This window comes from Morone saxatilis, unplaced genomic scaffold, assembly GCF_004916995.1.
Source record: "Morone saxatilis isolate NCDOM2014 unplaced genomic scaffold, NCSU_SB_2.0 Contig5, whole genome shotgun sequence".
Lineage (NCBI taxonomy): Eukaryota > Metazoa > Chordata > Actinopteri > Moronidae > Morone > Morone saxatilis.
Genome location: NW_023340095.1, coordinates 17,717,976 through 17,726,651, shown reverse-complemented (window position 1 = coordinate 17,726,651; position 8,676 = coordinate 17,717,976).

Here is an 8,676-nt window from a genome sequence, read left to right as displayed (position 1 = left end):
ACACACACACACAGACACAGGCACACGCATAAAACCCACTCGAGGAGCCTCACCCAAGACTGAGTCGTGATATAAACAAGATGAACACACAACAGATGCGATAAGGATGTCATTTGGCCTCAGAACAAATAAAGCAAGTCTCCAAAACTAAAAATGCCTGATAATAAGCTTGTAAAACTTCAGGTTTCTGACAGAAGCCAGACCGCAGCTTCTCATATTCTTTCATGCCAGGAAAAAAAGCTACTTTAAATCAGACTCTAAATGCAATCCTATTGAGCCTCCTTTAAAATACCCCAATATAGTATTGTAAGCCACTGTGTTCATTTTCCTCACAAAGTAAAAATAAAACAATTGGCAGTAAAACAGTGTGAAAAGAGCCATGAGTGACTATATTATCTGAACTTAAACTTCTGCATTGCTCAGATGACAAATTGTTGAAATGGTTACGCTTCTGTGCATTCATTTAGATAGACTGAACTAAAATGTTGTGGTATTATGATGGCAGCAGTGGATTGCAATTAAACTAACTCGCTCTCCCTGTCACTCTCCCTCCCTCTCTCTCAAACCCGTACACAGGCTCCCCCACAGGCTCTATGCCCAGTGCCTGACCTTAGTAAATACGTGGCTAATTTGAAGCATGTGGCGGCAAATTGGAAACACTGAGCTTTTAAAACTGTGGACTTTTCTTTTGCACATGCTAATTCCTCCCAGGAGATCCCATCAGATGAAATGACCCAAAACATGTCAATGTTAGGGCGACGTTTGGGCCCACGGGGTGGAGGAGGGGGAGGTTGGGGGAGGAGGAGGAGGAGGGGGTTCGAAGGGTGGACAAAGAGCAGCTGAAGGGCAGAGGAGTGAGTTAAAGAGGGTGTGTTTAAAAGGGGGAATTCATTCAAGTCATCCCTTAATAAAACACCACTGTCGCTCTCCTCCCTCTTTTACTGCCTCCCTCTTTATCTGTCACTTACTCACACACACACACACACCACCACCCACGCACAGGTGGAAATTCCTAGTGCTCTACCTCCTGTTCAAGGGAGAGCTGCATGTTCCATATAAGACAACAGGTGCATGCAAGGTAGGAGTGCACATGCGCTTGTGCATGTGTGTCTGAGTGGGTGTGTGTTATTTTTTTATACACCTAGACTGAAAGATTGTCTCGATTAGAAACCTCTATTGACATCTGCACTGCATTCACTGTGTGTAAGTGAAAGGGTTCATTGTTCCTGGCAGTGTAGATGATAGAAGCGTATAAATATGGTCAGAAATGCTAAATGCTAACATCATCATGCTAACACGTTTACAATGATAATAATAATAAGATTAACTTCATTAATCCCTAATGGAGAATTTCGTTTTTCACTCTTTTCACTTTCACTGTGCTTGGATTTTTACACACACATAGGCACAAAATCCGTACTAATGTTCCGCAAGCATTATGTTCTCCATGTGTGTTTAGTATGTTAGCCTGCAGACAATGGGTAAATAGCAATAAACAGAAAGTGAAGCTGAGGGGGATGGGAATGCTCATATTTTTGTACGTATTTAGTTGTAAACCAAAGTATTTGAGAAAATAAAAATTTAGACCTGCTATGGAGTGATATAAAAATGAAGGGCTCATCAGTGTTTTTATAATTTATCCTGAGGAATATGAAGGTGTGTATTAAATTTCATGGCAATCCATCCAAGTATTGTTGAGACATTTCACCTAAAACCAAAAATGTGAGTGTTGAATGTGTCCATAAAAACGTTCCAGGATTTATCCTGTGGAGACCATGAATGTCTGTATATGGCAACCAATCCAATGGTTGTTATAGTTCAGTCTGGATTAAAGTGGCGGACGGACCAACCAACGTTGCCATCTCAAGAGCCATGCCACTAACATTGATAATAATTTCATTTATAATGCTACATAAATATTGAAAAATAGAACACTTAAGGTCTATTTTTTGCAGTAAATACCCTCCCTGTATGCTTGGCAAAAAGATGAGGGCCCCAGTTTTCCAACAATCTGGAGGAGCTCAATCCTGCTTCGTGTCCGCAGACGAGCTTCCATGTTGATCTAAATTTAGCCACGGTCCCCTTTGGAGGTTGGAGCAGGTGGAGGTGACGGGGGCCTTGGCCTGTTCTCATGGGACAGACGGGTGAACACCATGACCAAAGCCCCGGACCTCACAATCTAGTTTTAGAACTGATAATGCTATCCCCACCTCAGCACACACACACATCTCTAAAAAAGTGAGTCTCAAATGGATGGTTATAATCTTCGTCACACAATGTTACAACCCCAGGCTGAAAACAACAGATTTCACTGGCAGACTCTAAAACCACTTATCAAAACTCCTCAGCACCGCCACATGAAAACCTCCAACCGTGCCTCAATATTTTGAGACTTGCAACATGTAATTTGAGACCAGCTTTTGTGGGCATACAGTCTCCAAAGCTCACCATTGTCCCTTTTACAGAGGCGGAAGAAGAAAAACACGCCAAAATGCTGCAACTTTACCTTTCTACTATAACAACTCCAATTTCATGCTACCCCACCGTTTCTCATTTCAGAAACTTGCTGATCCCCATATTGCTGGCCCATTCACCAGGATGACATCATTGGCTCAAACCGTGCCAACTGTGCTCAATAAAGCACAGGCGTGTTTCAGTGTGGGAGTGCCTCTGCTGCACTGAGACTCGTATGAAAGACGTGAGTGAGAAGATCTTTGTGCTAAATTAATCATGGCACAATTTTTTAGAGTATTGCTTGTCACCAGTATCTACAGAGTAATTGTAAAGAAACTGAATCATGACAACAACATCCATTCTTCCTCCAATAGTGTAAGCTCAGAAAGGTGAGCTGCTGTGTGGTGATGCCCCTTATTGTAAATCAGTCTGCAGTGGGCTCTATTTAAAGAAGTGTTAATTTGTGAGTTCCAGTGATACTGGTAAGTAGTTTTGTACGACGGTTGTCCCGTTGTAACTATGTAGATGAAGGTGAAACTCCCCTAACCTTAACAGAGTGGTCGTTTTAACCTACACCGCCATCTTTGTGTGTGTTCTTGGCTGGGAGCAGTGTCTCCAAGCTGTTTCCACCTGTTTCTAGGCTTTGTGCTAAGCTAAGCTAACTGGCTGCTGGCTGTAGCCTCATATTTAGCATACGGGCATCAGAGGTATCAATCTTCTCAACTAACTCCCCTGCAACTACCCAACAAGTCCTCCAAATAAACGACAAAATACAAGCAAATAAGCGTATTTCCCAAAATGTCGAATTATTCCTTTAAACTCTTGTTAATCAGAATTTTGCTCCGAACTGCAAAGTCTTACATACATCGTTCGCGTTAACAACAGACAATAGAGCCAAACAGAATCCAGACTGTCTGTGGCACTACTCCATGTACTAGTTTTAATCTTAATGACAGTGTATGCCTGGGCTTTGTGGTGTTATGGTAGCAGCAATGTTGTGTAATTAAACTAACTTGCCCCTCAGAGCCCATCCCCTCCCCGAGTCTTCGCCACACTTCCACTCTTCTTTCTCTGCCCTCACATCACACCACTTCGACTCTATAGCTCACCTCTTTCTTTGTGTAAATGTTTCTACCTTCCTGGCAGTCCATGTCTTTCTCCCCCCGTTCTCTCTCTCTCTCTCTCTACTTGTGCTAGCACGGCAGTTTGGCCGATGGTCTGGGTATAGCGGGTGTGTGTCAAACAGCACCTTCCCTCTGAGGAAAGAAACAGAGGGAGGGCTGCAGGAGGAGGAGGAGGAGTGGAGGGGGGGTGGCACAAACACACATACACTGCATGGTGATGTCATCTAAAATGACATCATCTCATGGAGGGGAGCCAAGGGACCTGATGGGTTAGCATCCTCCAGTGAGTTAAAGGGAGAGAGCAAGAAGGAGACAAAGAAAGAGAGAGAGAGAGAGAGAAAGAGAGAGTCTTGTAAATAAAAAGAAGGAATAAAGAGGAATGGACACTGTGAGAGAGACAATGACTTTGATCTGAATTAGCTCTCTTTGTTTTCTACAAGACTGCTTCTTGTTCTTGCAATCTTAACAGAGCCACACGTCCCTCTTTTAGGAATACTTCCTTCATTTCCATTTGCAGGTGTTACCGTCCTGAGGGAAGTATGCATGAGTGCAGCTAGAGTGCAGCTAGAGTGCAAGTGAATCAATACCAGTGAGCTAATACAAGACACACACAAACACATCGCACACACCATCGTAATATCTGCCAAATATCACATGTACGAGCGTGCCTATAGCAGTAGTATGCATACAGCATATGAACATATGCTATATGTACAACAACATATTTACGCATGGGCTCCCAAATGAAAACACTCTCGCACACATTGGGTTCTTAGTAGGGACACCTGTGTCTCTGCGTGTTTCCATTGTTGTCCACTTGGCTGTGCTGTGCTCCACACTGTGTTCACAGCATGCCCGCCATCTGAAACCAGACACCTATGGACCAGTATCCTGCTGGAGTGATACACCTCTCCCTCTCAGCCACTGCCGATGCTGAGGACATTCTACTTGGCACACAGCGATGTGTTCTTTGTAAAACGCTTACTTTACTCTGTTTATTTGATAGCAAGGTTATGATCATGCCCACTTTTCTTTGTCGGCGGTCGTATCTTTTAAACACTTTAACAGCCGGTAACACTCCGTGTTCCCTTTTAAGACAGTATATTGACAGATGAAAGCTGGTGTTTCTAATACACGATGATTCAATCTTCCTTATCGCAAACTGACTCAACAGTATAAATAGAGAGGCATGTAGTGTGGGACAGAGAGGAGCAGGGATAAGAGATAGGAAGGGAATGAGGGAGGGCTCATCGTGATGTGAGGGTGTGAGTCCACACAATGGAGGAAAAATTTGGTCAGGGATAATCAAATCAAATAACCAGCAAATATGAAGCTGTGAAATTCTCTTTTCGTCCTGACCATCATCTATTCTTGGATTCTTGATATTACTCACAGCAATGTATCAATAAACAACAGCATGAATGTGATGCGAAGACATGGGCTGCACAGATTTGATGGCCTTGGTACTTTTTCAGAGCTTCATCAGGTCACTCCTTATAACTTAAACAGAAGTTGGCTTTGGCAGTAACTTGTGTTCAACCGAGTTAACGAGAGAGATATACTTAGAACAGAGAAGAGGAAGCAGACGATTTTGGTGATTACTTCCCCTTTAAGTCCCTTCACTTCGTGTTGCGTTTTGTTGGAGTAAAAACTTGCATGCTATCCCATCCCTGACTGAGAAAAAAAAGTTAATAATTCACAACCACAGACATGCATTTACACACTTACTGTACATAATGCATGAACAACAACAACTCTGATCTCTTACACACAACATGCCCATCTGTAAGTTTGCTTGTGTGTGTCAAAGTGTTCATCAAAATGTAAATGTTTACACAAATGAGGGTGAATCTCACTACCATCCCACTCCACACACGCCTATTTTTGGTCTTATTTGGTGTATCCGTGCCCGGTCCAATCACCATCCACTCTTTCCTACCTTCTTTCTTTTCTCTGCAGTATTGGTATGGCAACATTGGCACTCCTACTCTCTTCCGATCTTAGTCATAGGCCTCACTCATAAGGCACCAGCTGAACCCCTCCAACAGTTGATATGTTTGGTCACTTCCGTGTGTTTTCTCTCTCTCTGCGCCTTTATCACTCTTGCACACACATACTGTACACATGCAAATGGCGCCTGAATCCAGCTCTCAACTGAGAATAAAGAGGAAGCAGGATTCAACTTAAAGCGCAGTCTCTTCGTTTCATCCGGTTCTTCAGGTAGGTTAGGTTTGCAATGCGTTTGCGTAACGGTGAGCCTTTGTAGGTCAACAGAAAGGGAACATACTGTTGTGATTAGCCATTGTATTCAGGTTTTCTGTGGGAAATGTGTTTGGCTCAGGTCGCTAAGTTACCTGTTGATTCCCATTGTGCTGACAGACTGAGCCGGGTAGGACAGGGAACTCATCACAGGAACACTTGCTGTCCCCTGGGACGCCGTCCCATAAGCACTCTGTGAATATGGGACACCTTTTGTGCACACAGTCATGTTGCATTGAGGGTATATGTGTGTGTGAGCTTCCTGTTAGCTTGTGTCAGGTTCTGCTATCTACATTACATAACCAAACACTACATACCTGATAAGCAAATGTTGACAATTTTGCAATGCACGTAACAGTAACTGATTCACACACTTCTTGCACAGCAACACTGCATCTGTGCTTGGATTAAATCTCCTTCCGTGTTACAATTATACATTTCTGACACTTCCCACCACATCAAGAGAACTCAGCTGCATGACCTCTGTTTTGGCAGCTTGACAGGGGTTGCATGTAAGCTTTGCTGTCAAGATTTTACTTTTGGCTTTTAAGATGCAGTGAGATTACGGCCTTCAGTGACAACCTGAGGATCTGAGACAGAGCCCTACTGGTTGTTACAACAGGGAGAGGAATAATTACAGTGTGTAATAACTCTCTCAATGTACATATGGGCATTTGAGTATTTTTTGAATAAATTATTCTTTAAATAAAAAGCTGGTAACAATGCATTTGCAGCAGGAGTCGTCTAACACCTTTCAAATAAAACACCTTCTTAAAGCACACAATGAACTTTATTATATTGTTTTACGGCCTGTTCTCACTGTATCTGTTCCTGACAATCTTTTTTCGTTTATTCTTACCTTTTGGTCTACTTGGTTCTTGGTTCTCCAGGTACTTCCATAACAGTGGTATTCATATACTTAATTTGTTCTGTAAAGCACTTTTGAAAAATCCAAATTCACTCTAGTTTTTCTACTATCTTAACTGAAACTGGACCGTTAAATACACCCTACTGCTTTATATTATGGCAAAGACTGTAATTGACTGAATGTCTCTGAATGTTAGTTGTGACAGAGAAAAAGAAGGGGAGAGAATGGGGAGACCTCTGAACTTAGTCAGGCAATTTGCCATTAAAAAGCATAATTGGAGGGGTCCAGTGAAGTCCAGTAACGTGCTCTCAACCCACTCCCACCTAAATGGCCAACGGTTTATTTAAGGGGACAAATAGGTCAAACAGTCTCTAATTATCCCTCAATCGAAGGCAAGGATTTTCTTCTCCTGCTTTTTTCCCTCCTTTTCTTTCCTGTGTGTGTGAGAGAGCAGCATCGTTCCAACTCACCAACCAGCGGTCTCTGTTGACCTAGTTCTGCTCTGGACACAGGGTGCTTTAGAAGGGACAGGCCTCACCCACTGTCTCCTCTCTGCAGGCCCGTAGACACACACAGACCAGGACATTAACATATTCACTTAGAGAAAAAAAAAAAAAGGTTTGCAGCTCTTACATCCATAACCTCTCTGACATTTGATCCATCAGGTTAATTGAGTGTACATCATTGATCTTGGATGCGTCACCGGCTGACAAGGATACCATTGACAGTGATTATGTCTACATGCTGGCAGTGCATTTTCAGTCTATAACATGAGTGAAGAGCATGGCTGTCACATGAAGTGTGTTGTGCAATTGTCAATTTCTTTGGGATCTAATTTAATTTATAAGAAAATCACAGTCACTCTGAAGCCATCAGATGCAGGGCAGTGTGTTTACCCTGACTTAACTGATGGCTAAGTTTGAGCTGAGGCTTACTGGGCTGCTTATAAGTTTGGACTACAATTTATATGACAGTAATTCTGTTTTGTTTGTATGTCTAAACTGATTATTTTATAAAAAACATTTTAATGTATTAAGTTTTGTTCAAACGTCTGCATAACTAATAACCTAAAAACTCTTTATGTCTAAAAAGCTGCTGAAATGTTGAGTTGCGCATTACGCACACACCACACAAACAAACATACACAAACAGAGACACGGGCTACTGAGTTTACGGGTTTTTCGCTTTGAGTCATATAGATTCCTCCCACACAATATGACCTTTCAGTTGCTACTCATATTTTAAATATCTAAACGAAGGAGAAAAAAAAACACAAAGGGTGCGATTATGTGTTAACTATCCTGCTCTTGCGCAATTGGATGCGCTCCTCCTGTGCTCTTGGCCATATCTGCACGTTGAAAACGCTTCAGATAGATAATTGATTACAAAGTCGAATCAAGAACATTTTGCAACGCTCCAAAGCGCAGAGGAGGGCTGATCCAGTCGCTTCATATTTGATTGCTTTTCCTTTTTTTTTGTATCTCTTGTTAATCCATCTCTCCAACTCAAATTTGTGTACACTCGATTTGCAAGTATGTGACGCATTTTCCTTAACAGCCTTAGAGAAAGGAGACAGCACTGCTGCATGTGCAACTCGGAGTTTCAAAAAGTTTGAAAGGTGTCTATGCGCATTGGTCTTTATGTGTTTTCATAAAGTCAACGTGTTTAAGCAGAAAGACACAGGGGAGACAGAGGGACCACGAGCCTACACAAACTTTCTGGAGCAGAACAAGGACATGGGTGGTGGACAGATTTTAAAGTAGAAATTATACAATCTCTCCCCACTGTTTTGGCGCGCTTATTGCAGTCTCGTTCTTCATCGATGACCTTTAAGGGGAACCGCAGCCCATCAGATTATTGTGCCTGTTTACTGTTTCTTCTTTGCATTCTGACTGTGCATCAGCCCACACATCGGGCAAATATTCAAATTCTGCTGAAACTGTGAGCGTGACACTCCCAAAACTCTCTCTC